Genomic DNA, 13,071 nt, shown 5'->3' with positions numbered 1-13,071 from the left:
TCTAGTTGGTTGGTTTGAGTCGAGTGAGTCTAGGTGTTTGGGCACCGATTTGGTTCGGGATGCCTTGGAGAAAGTCAAGTTGATTCAAGATCGGCTTCGTACAGCACAGTCTGGACAGAAGAGTTATGCTGATCAGAGGGCTCGTGATGTAGCATTTATGGTGGGAGAGATGGTTTTTTCTTCGGGTTTCACCCATGAAGGGTGTGATGTGGTTCGGGAAGAAGGGCAAGTTGAGCCCTAGGTATATTAGTCCTTTTGAGATCCTTGAGAGAGTTGGTGAGGTGTCCTACAAGCTTGCATTGCCACCCAGCCTATCGGCAGTTCACCCGGTGTTCCATGTTTTGATGCTCTGGAAGTATTATGGAGATTCGTCCCATGTTTAGACTTCAGCTCAGTCAAATTGGACAAGGGTTTGACATATGTTGAGGAGCCGGTGGCTATCTTGGACAGACATGTATGAATGTTGCGGTCAAAGAACGTTGCTTAAATGAAGGTTTAGTGGAGGAGTCATCTGATCAAGGAGGTGTCTTGGGAGATCGAGCACGATATGCAGAGTCGTTATACTCACCTTTTCATGAATGTTTGTTTTAAGAGAGGGAGAATGTAACGACCCTACCTTTGAGCCCCATTTTCCCTTTGATGCTTCACACGTGTGTATTTTTGGTTTTATGAATTGTAGGGTTGGTTAGATTCATTCCGGAAAGGTTTTGGGTTGATTTGGACTATTTGGTTCTTGGCTTAAGTGTCTAAATTAGAAATGTTAACAAAAGTTTGAATTTTGTGAAAAGGACCCCGAAACAATGTTTTGATTGCTCCGATAGGTTCGTATCGTAATTTTGGACTTAGACGTATAACTGGAATCAAATTCGGAGGTCCCTAGATTGAATTGACTTGTTTTGCCAAAAGTTGGCAATTTGAGGTTTAGAAGATTTCCCAAGTTTGACCGTAGGTTGACTTTTAGCTATCGGGTTCGGCACATAGTTTTGGGACTTGGAATAGGTCCGTTATGCTATTTAGAACTTGTCTGCCAAATTTGGTGTCATTTTGGAGTTGATTTGATAGGATTAGGATGCTTGGTTACAATTCTAGAGGTTGTTGAACTTTTCCTTGAAATTCATGCCTTTTGATATCAGATTTGTAATTCTAGATGTTATTTTTGTGTTTTGGTCACACAAACGAGTTCATATGATATTTTTAGACTTGTATGGGTGTTTGGTTTGGAGCCCCGAGGGCTCGGGTAAGTTTCGGACGTGTTTAAGAAAGGTTTGAACTGAAAATAGGTTGCTAGTGTATTGGTGCTGCAGTTATCGCAATTGCGAATAAAGCCTGGGGGGGGGGAATCAGGTGTCACAATTGCGATACCTTGTTCGTATTTGCGAAGACTGGACTTAGTTGGGGTAGGTCACTATTGCAACCTTTTTGTCGCATTTGTGAGGAGGGCAAACTTTGCATTTGCGATGTCTATGTCGCAATGGCAATACCTCCTAGGCTTGACAGGTGCCTCATTTGCGAGGGTTCACAATTGCGAACCCAGTGTCACAAATGCGACAGCTGCAACTAAACAAAAGGTTGAGAAGTGAGGATTTCATTCCATTTCTCTCATTTTATAACCCTAGACTCGGTAGGAGGCGACTTGGAGAGGCGATTTTCATCTACAATCATTGGGTAAGTGATTCTAATCAATTTCCAATAATATTTCATAATAATGTACTATATTTAACATCAAATTAGTGGGAATCAAAGTGGAAATTTGGGGATATTTGTCAACGTTTTTAAAAAATGAAAATTTGGATTTTGAGAGTCGTATCGCACTCGAAAAAAAAAAGATACATATATGGACTCATGGAGTTATGGGTAGTCGGAATCTACCCTTGGACCCGAGTTTTAACTGGGCGGGCCCATGGTTGAATTTTGTTGACTTTTTGAAAAATGTGTAAAGATCATAGTTTTATTTATCATAATTCGTGTCCCTTGCATCGTTTGATGATATTAACTCATTTTTTGTTAGATTTGAGCCATGTGAAAGCGAATTTTAGGGGAAAAGCTATTTTCAAAGGTAGATTTGGCCTAATTGAGGTAAGTATCTTGTCTAACTTTGTGTGGGGGAAGTACCCCTTAGGATTTGGGTTGTATGTGCTATTATTATGTGGAAGATGTGTACACGAGGTGGCGAGTTTGTACACGGGCAATATGAGGTATTTGACCTATTTAAACTATTTTACCATGCATTTAATTAAATTTGTCATAACATGTTTTATCTTTCTTTGTTCAATTTACACTCACATGCTATATTTTACGTTATTAGCACTTGTTCTATCTTTTTCTTGTTTATATTTTCTCTTATATGCTTTAGTTGAAGTAGTTACCCCTCGTATTGTCTTGTTACCTCTTTTATTGTTGTATTACTCTTAATTGAAGTTGTTATTTCGTGGGAATTATCTTATTGTTGGGTTATTGACGTTGAAGTTCTGAAAGCTACTATCACATTGAGGTTGAAGTTGTTGATTGTTGAGATATCTTTTCTTGTTGAGTATTTCTTATTCATTTGTTATTATTAAAATTCTTGTACATATTGTGGTTGAGACATGGGCTATACGTTATGGTAAAATTCGTATTGTTGATTTTAGCAAATGTTATGGCATATGTGCACGCGTGCGAGTTGATTATTGTGCCGTGATATTGATACGCATGCAGTGGCATACGGATACTGGTTGATAAGAATGTGGTGTGATAAGGTGGGATTTATACGCGTGTTGCTAGTAAGGGAATTACATGAAGCCACGCGGTGAGATAAGGGGGCTAAAACGCGTGTAGCTTTTTCGGGAAAAAGTATTTTCAAAGTAAATGCAAGGCTCACGCAGTGATATAAGGAAAGATTGTGATTATGATTTGTGAAATGAGGTTATGAAGAATGATACCTCAGTTGTGACTCTTGTTATGCATTCTATGTTGAAAAGGCTTGTTGGTTGAACAGTTCTCGTTGTCTTCTTCATTGTCTTAATTGTATGTTCATATTGATTACTTGTTGTTCTCATCATGTGTTCACTTTTTGTTGCTTTTACCGCATTAAATTCCATTGTTAGCCTACTTTATTGTACTTTTTTTGTCATTTTTTCCTCGCTTTCCGTTATTAGACTATACTATGCTCTATTCAGTTTTTCTTATCCTAGTAGGTGTCTTGACCTGGTCTCGTTACTACTCTACCAAGGTTAATCTTGATACTTACAGGGTAGCATTGTGGTGTAATCATGTGTAAGGCCCCGTAAAACTTTACCTAAAACTCGGGGTTTCGTGGTGCCGAAGTGGACTTATTTGTTGGTGATTGTATAAATTCTTCGGTCCAGTGTGTTGGGGAGTTGAAGAAATTTTTTGGAAGTACAGGGCATTTCTGCGGTCGCAGAACTGTTCTGCGGACCGCATATCTATTGTAAACTGAGGCAGAAATTTGGGCAAAAAAGTTTGGACCATTATGCGGTCCATTATGGGGCCGCATAATCATTTTACGGGCCGCATAACCCGTCGCAGACCTAGCACAGAAAATTTTCGGAGGGCATTATGCGACCGCATAATAGGTCTGCGGACCGAAGACCGATCGCGGAGTAAGGTAGGAGTGCCCAGTTCCGGGGGCCATTCTGCGGTCCATTTTGCGGACCGTAGAAGCGGTATGCGGTCGCATATGTGACCGCAGAGCTGCATCGAGACTTCATTTTTTCTAATTTTTGACCCGACCCTATTTCGATTTATTGAGGTAAAGGGTCACTTTTGAAGCAAAATTCTGATATTTCTAGAGGGAGGGATTACCATAGAGTGAGAGGGAAAGTTCCTAAGCTTATTGATCATTAACACTTGCTCAAAGTTGAAGAATTCACAAGAAAAGTTCACTAGGTATTCATCCTAGAGGTAAGATTATAATCCCTAGCCCTCAATTTCGTGATTTTACTGAAAATAGGTAATGAGAAAAGCAATTCATGGGCATGGGAGTAGTCCATTATGCATGCATGTACTATAAAGGATTGGGGAAAGAATGTCGAGTTAAATTGCGTAGATTTTGGGTAGTGGGATGGAGGAATCCACCATATGAGGACCTTGAGATCATAATACCCACCCAATGTTTGATAAAATGCTCAAATAAGTTGGAACCATAAACTCTCTCCTGATTTGTGTTCAATTTCGCTATATTACTAAATAGATCGAAGAGGCTAAGAATTCCAGAACATTGTAGTAATTTAAAAAGCTCAAGGCGAGGTATGTTGGCTAAACTCATCTCTTAGAGTTGAACCCCACAATATCCTTGTATGTCCCGAGTTGTTCATTATGAATTGATTATACCGAATAAGCCCTGTGTTGAAAGATATATGTTCAATATGTATTTCAATGTTCTTGTTATGTTAAATTCTATTTGAAAATGTTCTCGAAGCATGGGTTACATGTCCAAATGTTATATCTTTAAGTTGTGATTCAAATGGAGGCTATTATGCCAAATTGTATAAGAAATATCAATCTGTTTAAGTTTCTTATTTCTCAATATGTGGACTTAAAGTCTTGAATAGAAATGCTCTATTATTGATGATCCGTGATAACGTTTGAAAGTGAAAGAGATGAATATGAAGTATGAAATATGGCCAACGTGCCAAGAGTGACATTGTGTTATGGCCATTGGTGCCAATGAAATGAATGGTATATAAACGATAATGAAATGAGTTGTCAATCCTTTAAATAAATAAACACCCTGGGAGTGTCGTTAGTCACCGAGGAAGGGCAGGTTGAAATAACCTAACCCCAAAACTACACGTGCTGGTGTAGGAGCGAAGTGTGATTGTAACCCTTTATGGGGATGAGATTGATGTGATGAAAATATTCCCCTTTATTGGGATGAGATGATTGCTAGAAAAGGGTGATGTCGATCCACACGGCATTGTGGTGAGACGACCTAGCCGATCGGGTTGTGATCGGACACCATGTCACACACATGGTTGTGATTGTGCTTGAGATTGCGATTAAAACAATGATTGAGACTGAGTTAATGATTGTGATTGTGTTTGATGTCTTTGGGTGAGACGGCCTAGCCGATCGGGCCGTGATCAGACTCCATGCTCAATATCATGGTGGTATATCAGTGCTAAGACCTCCCAAAGTTAAATTATGGAAATTTACTTGAAAACTTGTCTTGCTCCTAATTTGATGTTTTGGTATTGTTTGAGGCTCCCATTGATTTTATGATTGTCTTTACTTGTGTTATCATTCGTTCTATTGCGAGGGTGTTTAGTCATTCATACTAGCACTATTCCATATGTACTAACGTCTTTTTTGTCGAGGGCGCTGCATCTTTAATGGATGCAGGTAGTTCCGCAGTAGGTGGCATTAATTATTGATAGTAGTACACCCTATTCTCAGCAGATATGGTGAGCCCCACTTCATTCGGGGTCATGTATCTTTTGTCCCACGTGTACTATGTTATGAGGTATAGCTGCGGCCTTGTTCCCAACGTTATCATAGTATTTTGTGTCTGTAGAGGCTCTGTAGACACAGTGTGGGTTGTATATGGGTGTTGGGAAAGTCAAACTAGCCTTGTTGTATTTGAATTACTTGTGCACTTTAACTATGACTATGTATGTATTTTGAGACTATAAAATGAAGCGACTAATGCTAATGGAATTGGCATTATTCACGGAATCCACTTAATGTTTAATTAATGATATAAATGTATCTTCTCTTTATTCATGTGCGAGTTGGGTAGAAGGCATTGTAAAGGCTTGCTTGACCGGGGTATCTTTGTTGAGCGCCGGTCGTGCTCCCAAGGTCGGGACGTGATACCATGCTATGCTTCTGCGCATTTTTGTGCAGATCCAGGTACATCTGCTAGTGCGAGCGCTAGTAATTGTTCAGCTATTTCAGTAGACTTCAAGGTATACCTGCTCGACTTTCACAGGCCTTGGAGTCACCTTCTTTTATCTTCTCATTACTGTTTATTAGAGATTTTAGAACATTCTTTAGACCTCATGACTCAGTTCCACCAGTTTTGGGGATCATTTTGTTGATGTTCCATTTCTTAGTTATTATGAGCTTTATCAGTTTATTTTATTATCTCAGTTTTGTAATCTCTTTTAAGCTATCAATTAATGTTAGGCTTACCTATGCTTAGAGACTAGGTGCCATCCCGACATCCTATGGTGGGAAATTTGGGTCGTGACATCTGCTAATAACCAAATCAAATGATACAATAATCTCAATGCCCAATCTCTCAATAAGTTCATCGTAAATAATTACATTGATACAAGAAATCAAAGAGTTTCACAATCTATATAAAGCATGGAAGACATTTATACACAAAGAAATATGGTACAAATAAAGCTACTTTTACCCGCATGCTTACCCCATGGCCAACGCATATACACTCGTCACCTTGCATATACGCCGTCCCAACACATAGATCACACAACAAATAGACTCAATTATACCCTAATTCCCTCAAATCAAGGTTAACTAAGACACTTACCTCTTTTCGGAACATGATCAACAATCCAATACGGCCTTTCCTTTGGAACAAGCCTCCAAACCACCAGAATCTAGTCAATAAGTCAAAACAAGCTTTATAAACTACCATAGTATAAAAAAGGTTCGATCTTTAACATAATTAGAAAAGTAAACAAATATTGAACCCCGGCCCACATGGTTGAAATCCGAAATTAAGTCCAAATATTGATTACACGCTCACCCCCGAGTCCAAATATATGATTTGTTTCGAGATCCAACCCCATATTGAGGTCCAAATCTCAGTTTTATAAAATTCCTAATTTTTACCCAAAACCCCTACTTATACTTTATGAAATTTTAGATTTGAGAGTGGAAATTTATGAAAACTTAATGGGAATTGAACAAAAAAAAGTTAAAGTTTCTAACCTATGCGGTTGGGAAGATTTGCTGCCCAAAAATTTCTTTCATGATGTCTAGGTCTCAAAAATGGTGTCAAATGAACTAAGTCCCGAAATCTCAATCTTTTACTCAACTGTAGGTATCGCAATTACGAACTCTTGTTTGCAATTGCGATGTCCGCAAATACGAACACCTGATCGTAATTGGGAACTAGTTTATGAGCTTCATATATCACAAAATGCAATACAATGATCGCAACTGTGAACGTGGATATCCGCAAATGAGAATTCAGCTTCGCAAAAGCGAAGCTCTCCTTTCTCACAGAGAACTGCAATTACGAAAAGAACTTCGCAAATGCAAAGGATGGACCCCTCACATCTGCGAACTAAGCTTCACAAAAGCAAAGATGCCATTGTCACGCCCCGACATTGAGGAGCGCGACCGGCGCTCAACCGAGATATCCCAGTCAAGGAAGCCTACTTGATGCCTTCTACCCGACCTTACCCAAGAATAAAGTAAAGATATGTACCATTCATTATACAATGAGAGAATTTCATGGATGACACCAATTTCATTACCATTAGCTACTTCATTCATAACTTGAAGTGGAACATGTGATACAATTATAACAATTCTAGTTTGACTTTCCCCACACCAATGTACAACCCACACTATGTCTACGGACCCTCTAATAATACACAAGAATGATATGAAGATGCTAGCAAGAAGGCTTCGGCTATACCTCAAAACATTGTACATAAGGAACAAAAGGTACAAGAACCTGAGATGAAGTGGGGCTCACGAAGTAAGTGAGAAGAGGGTGTACTGCTCTCACTGATCGATGCCGCATGCTGTGGAACCACCTGCATCCATTAAAGATGCAGCTCCCCCAACAAAAGGGACATTAGTACATATGGAATAGTACTAGTATGTAAGACTAAACACCCTCTCAATAGAACGAGTAACAGTACAATGAGAAAGAAACATGTAATCAATGAGAGCCTCAAACAATATTACCGTGTCAAGTTAAGAGAAAGGTAAACTTCAGGTAAATTTCAATATTTTTAAGTTGGGAGATCGTTTGTACCGATATACCACCGTGTTATTAGCACGGAGTCCTATCAATGCCCGATTGGCTAAGCAGTCTCACCCAAAGACATCCAATCATAACACCACCATGTGCGCGACATGGCATCTGATCTCAGCCCGATCGGCTAACCCGTCTAACCGCAATGCCGTGTGGGTCGACATCACTTTCCGCTAGTAATCATCTCATCCCAATTAAGGGGAAATATCTCAACACATAAATCTCACACTATTTAAGGGGAAACAATCTCATCACATCAACACGGGGATTTTACCCCTCAACCACTCCTACACCGGCACGTGTAGTTTCGGGGTTAGGCCATTTCAACCTACCCTTCCTCGGTGACTAAACGATAATCTCAAAACATTTATTATACAAAGGATATCTAACATACGTCTTTTCATTTCATTGATACTAGTGGCAACAAGTGTAATTTCATTCTTGGCACATCGACCGTAACTCATATTTCATGCACATTCCTCTCATTTTAAAGCATCATCATGGATTATCAACAGTAAGGGCATTTAATATCGAGATATTAAATACATATATGAGCAACAAGGGTCTTAAGCACATTGAGTTTTTCCTCAACAATCAGGCATAATAACTTGCAACTGACACATGATTTTAAGTCACAACACCTTTTATACATTGGTCATACTTGGTTACATTCTCGGAGGAGATCATGATATGATTGGAACATTTGGAACACATTTTGGGAACATACCTTTATCAACATAACTCTTATTTAGAATAATCAAATTTATTAGGAAGGACTCGGAACACGAGGAATAAGAACGTAAGCCAATCATAATTTCAACTTACGTGGACATCATGGAATTCAATTCTACAAGAGTAGTTTAGCCAACATACCTCGCTTGAGCTTTTCTTAAATTACTACAATGTTACAGAAATCCTAGCAACTTCATTCTATCAGAGAGAGGACAAAAATCGAACCATAATTAGGAAGAGGCTCATGGGTTGAGCCCACTTAAGTATTTCATCAAATACTATGCGTTCAATCTTAACTACAAGATTCTTCTACAAGATTTTCTTCACCCCACAACCAATTCAACACCAAGAGTTTACCCATATTAGCTCAATGACCTCCCCACCATCCTTATTAGTACATGCATGCATCAATAACAACTCCCATACACAAGAATCACACTCCTCATTACTCAACTTCTGCCCAAACTCGAAATTGGAGCCTAGGGTATGGAACCTTTCCTCTTAGATGAAGACGTTGTGAGCTTAATTTGTTGAATTTCAAGGCATAAGCAAGAATATTGCGAACAAAAAGGGTTGGGGCTTCCTTCTCTCTCTCTCTCTAAGATACTCCTCTCTCTCTAAAATAGCCGTTGAAACCAGCCCAAATGACCCGCAAAGTTGTTTTATAAAAATGGGATCGGGTGGAATTTTCCCAAACTTAAGCCTACCAAATCGGGTCTACGGTTGCAGACTGGACAACAAAACGAATATGCGGTCCACAAAGGGGACCGCAAAAATGGTCCCAAAACTGGGCAGGCCTGGTCTGGTTTGCGGCCGGGAGAACGGTTATGCGGTCGCATGATGATTATGCGGCCGCATAATTGACCGCAAAATGTCCTTCAGAATTTGGCTCAGGTTCTGTTACATTTTGCGGCCGATTTGCGGTCCGCGAAGAGGTTCTGCTATTGTATAGTTGACCGTATAAATGCCATGTTGGTGCCACAAAACCCCGGGTTCAAGGTGAATTTTTATGGGGGCTTTACAGCCATTCCCTACCCAACATCGCAAATTCGAACAAGCTTTCGCAAATGCGAGGCTTGCATTTGCGAATAGATCCTTGCAAATGCGAGATATGCAGCCCACCAACACCAGAAGCTCTACATCTATTCCAAAATAGTGTGTAACCTATCTGAAACTCACCCGAGCCCCTGGAGCTCCAATACGAAGACTAACATAACTAATTAATCGTAATCTCAAATCATCACAATAACTTCTAGAATTAAGAATCGATCACCAAATCTCAAGATTTTTTTTAGTTCAAATTAAAATTTTCAACTTTCTACATAAAGCGCTAAAACGGCCTCGGATCACTCGGGACCCTAACTAAATATGTGTACAAGTCTAAATTCATCATACGAACCTACTAGAGTCGTCCAAATACCGATCCGATATCGTTTACCAAAAATAGTGACCTTGGTCTACTCTAGCCACGTTCAAAGTCAAAAATCATATTTGTTTTAAATAATTCACAATTAAACCTTCCAGTACTTCTGGTCAACCCTATTTTCATGGTACTTCCGAAGCATGGAAACATGAAATATCGGATGTACGCCTTATAGGCTAGGAGGCAAACAAAGCCTATGAGCAACCTCCCCAACGGTCTCCAAGATCTCAAATGGGCCAATAAACCTCGGGCTCAACTTGCCCTTCTTCCCAAATCGCATCACGCCCTTTATTGGTGACACTCAAAGAAGAACCTTCTCAACCTCCATGTAAGCCACATCCCGAACCTTGATATCAGCATAATTCTTTTGCCTGGGCTGTGCTGTATGGAGCCACTCCAGCATCAATTTCACCTTCTCCAAGGCATCATGAACTAAATCTATTACCAACAATCTAGCCTGACCGAGCTCAAACCATCCAATTGGAGAACTACATCGCCTCCCATATAAGGCCTCAAACTGAGCCATCCGGATACTCTAGTAGCCCTTGTTGTAGGCAAACTCTGCTAGAGGTAGAAATTGGTCCCACAAACCTCCAAATAAATAGTGCATGCCCTCAACATATCTTCCAAAATCTAAATGGCCTGCTCGGATTTCCCTTCCATGTGAGGGTGAAACGTCGTTCTCAACTCAACATGTGTACCCGGCTCGCGCTACACAACTCTCCAAAAGTGCAAAGTGAAATGCGTGCCATGGTATAAAATGATAGAAATGGGCATATCTGTGCAGGCGAATAATCTCCCTGATGTAAATTTGAGCCAACTGCTTTAAAGTGTAGGAAGTCATTATAGGGATGAAGTGCGCTGACTTGATAAACCGGTCCACAATAACCTAAACAACGTCATACCTCTTTAAGGTCCATGGTAATCCTACCAAAAAGTCCATAGTGATGCGCTCCCACTTCCACTCCTGTATCATTAACTTCTGAGTCAAACCACCGGGTTTCTAATATTCATACATCACTTGTTGACAATTCAAACACCAGGAGACATGTCCAACAATGTCTTTCTTTATCTTCCGCCACACATAATGCTGCTTCAAGTCTGTCACGGCCCCAGCTTTCCCACCTAAGGATGTCGTGATGACACCTAGTCTCTAAGACTAGGTACGCCTAACATACATTGAAAATTAACAGAAAATAACAACTTAGATATCAACTTAAACTGTTAAACTATCATAAATAAACTCAAATGCTACGACTGTCAAATAACTCCCAAAAACCTGGTGGAAACGAGTCATAAGTTCTACAGAGAGTGCACTAAGAATCTCGAAATACAATACTGCTTTGAATAGGAAATAAATAGTAATCCAACTAAAAGTAGAAGGTGACTTCGAGGCCTTTGAACATCGAGTAGGTGTACCTTAAAGTCCCTGAAAAATAACTAATCAATAACTGGCATCCGGCATGAGTGGATATACCTGGATCTACACAAAAATGTGTAGAAGCATAGCATGAGTACACCTTAACGGTACCCAGTAAGTATGAAGCCTAACATTGGTATAGTACTGACGAGGCCAGGTCAAGACACCTACTAGGACAAGAAAAAATGAATAGAGTATAATATAGACTAATAACGAAAAGTGAGGAAATGAATGATAGCAAAGCAGTACAATAATGTAAACTAACAACAGAATTTAAGGAAACAAAGACAACAAGGAGTGAACACATGATAAGAACAACAAGTAATCAAATACGGACAAATACAAGTAAGATAAATAAAAATACAACAAAACTGTTCAACCAACAAGCCTTTTTAATATAGAATGTACAACAAGAATAACAACCAAGGTGCCACACCTCACAATCTCATTTCACAAGTCATAATCACAATCTTCCTTATATCGCTGTGTGAGCCTTGCATTTGTATTTTGAAAATATTTTCCTGAAATAGCTACATGCTCTTTAGCCTCCTTATCTTGTCACGTGGCTTCAAGTAGATCCCTTACTAGTAACACGCGCATACGTCCCACCTTATATCGCCGCATGCACATTCAACCCCTATCCTTGTAGCACCGCTTACACATCAATATCATAACACAATAACATCTCGCACCACACCTGACCATATGCCACAACTTGCCAAAATCAACAATATCAATGTTATCATAACACATAGCCCACAGCCCAACCAAAATATATACAACAGTTTCAATTACAACAAATAAATTAGAAGCAACTCAATAATGAAGGATATATCAATAGTCAACACTTTAACCTCAATGTGCTATTAGACTTCACAACAACTTCAATAACTCAAAATATAGGTAATTACCATGAAATGGCCACTTACAAATTCAAGTGCAAAATATAAGCTTAACAATGAAGAGATTGCATGAAATAGCAACTAAGTCTAATGCATGAGAACAACTCAACAATGGAAGAATGGCATGTAACAAGCACTACAATAAAATGCATGTGAGAGTAGCTTTGACAATAGAAGCTAGGAAATGTAATGACAACTTCAATTAAAGTATGCAAGAATAAAATTGACAACAAAAGATAGAACACTGAATAATAACTTCAAATAAGTGCTTATAAGAACCCTAAGAGTCTAATTCGGTCAAATAACACATATAAGCCCGTGCACACACTCATCACCTTATATATGTCTCTCACATACTTTAATTACCACAACCAGCCCAAATCCTAAGGGGTAATTCCCCCACACAAAGTTAGACAAGATACTTACCTCAATTAGGCCGAATCAACCCTCAGAAATAGCTTGTTCCCTAAAATTTGCCTTAAATCCAAAGAAAGACAACTTAGTAACATCAAATAATGTAAGAGAAACCAATTACAATAGATAAAGCTATGATCTTTACACAATTCTCCAAAAGTCAACAATTCAACCCCAGGCCCGCTCGGTCAAAATCAGAGTCCAAGGGTAGATTCCGACT

This window comes from Nicotiana tabacum, chromosome 23 (assembly GCF_000715075.1).
Source record: "Nicotiana tabacum cultivar K326 chromosome 23, ASM71507v2, whole genome shotgun sequence".
Lineage (NCBI taxonomy): Eukaryota > Viridiplantae > Streptophyta > Magnoliopsida > Solanales > Solanaceae > Nicotiana > Nicotiana tabacum.
Note: the sequence above shows the minus strand (reverse complement) of the source record.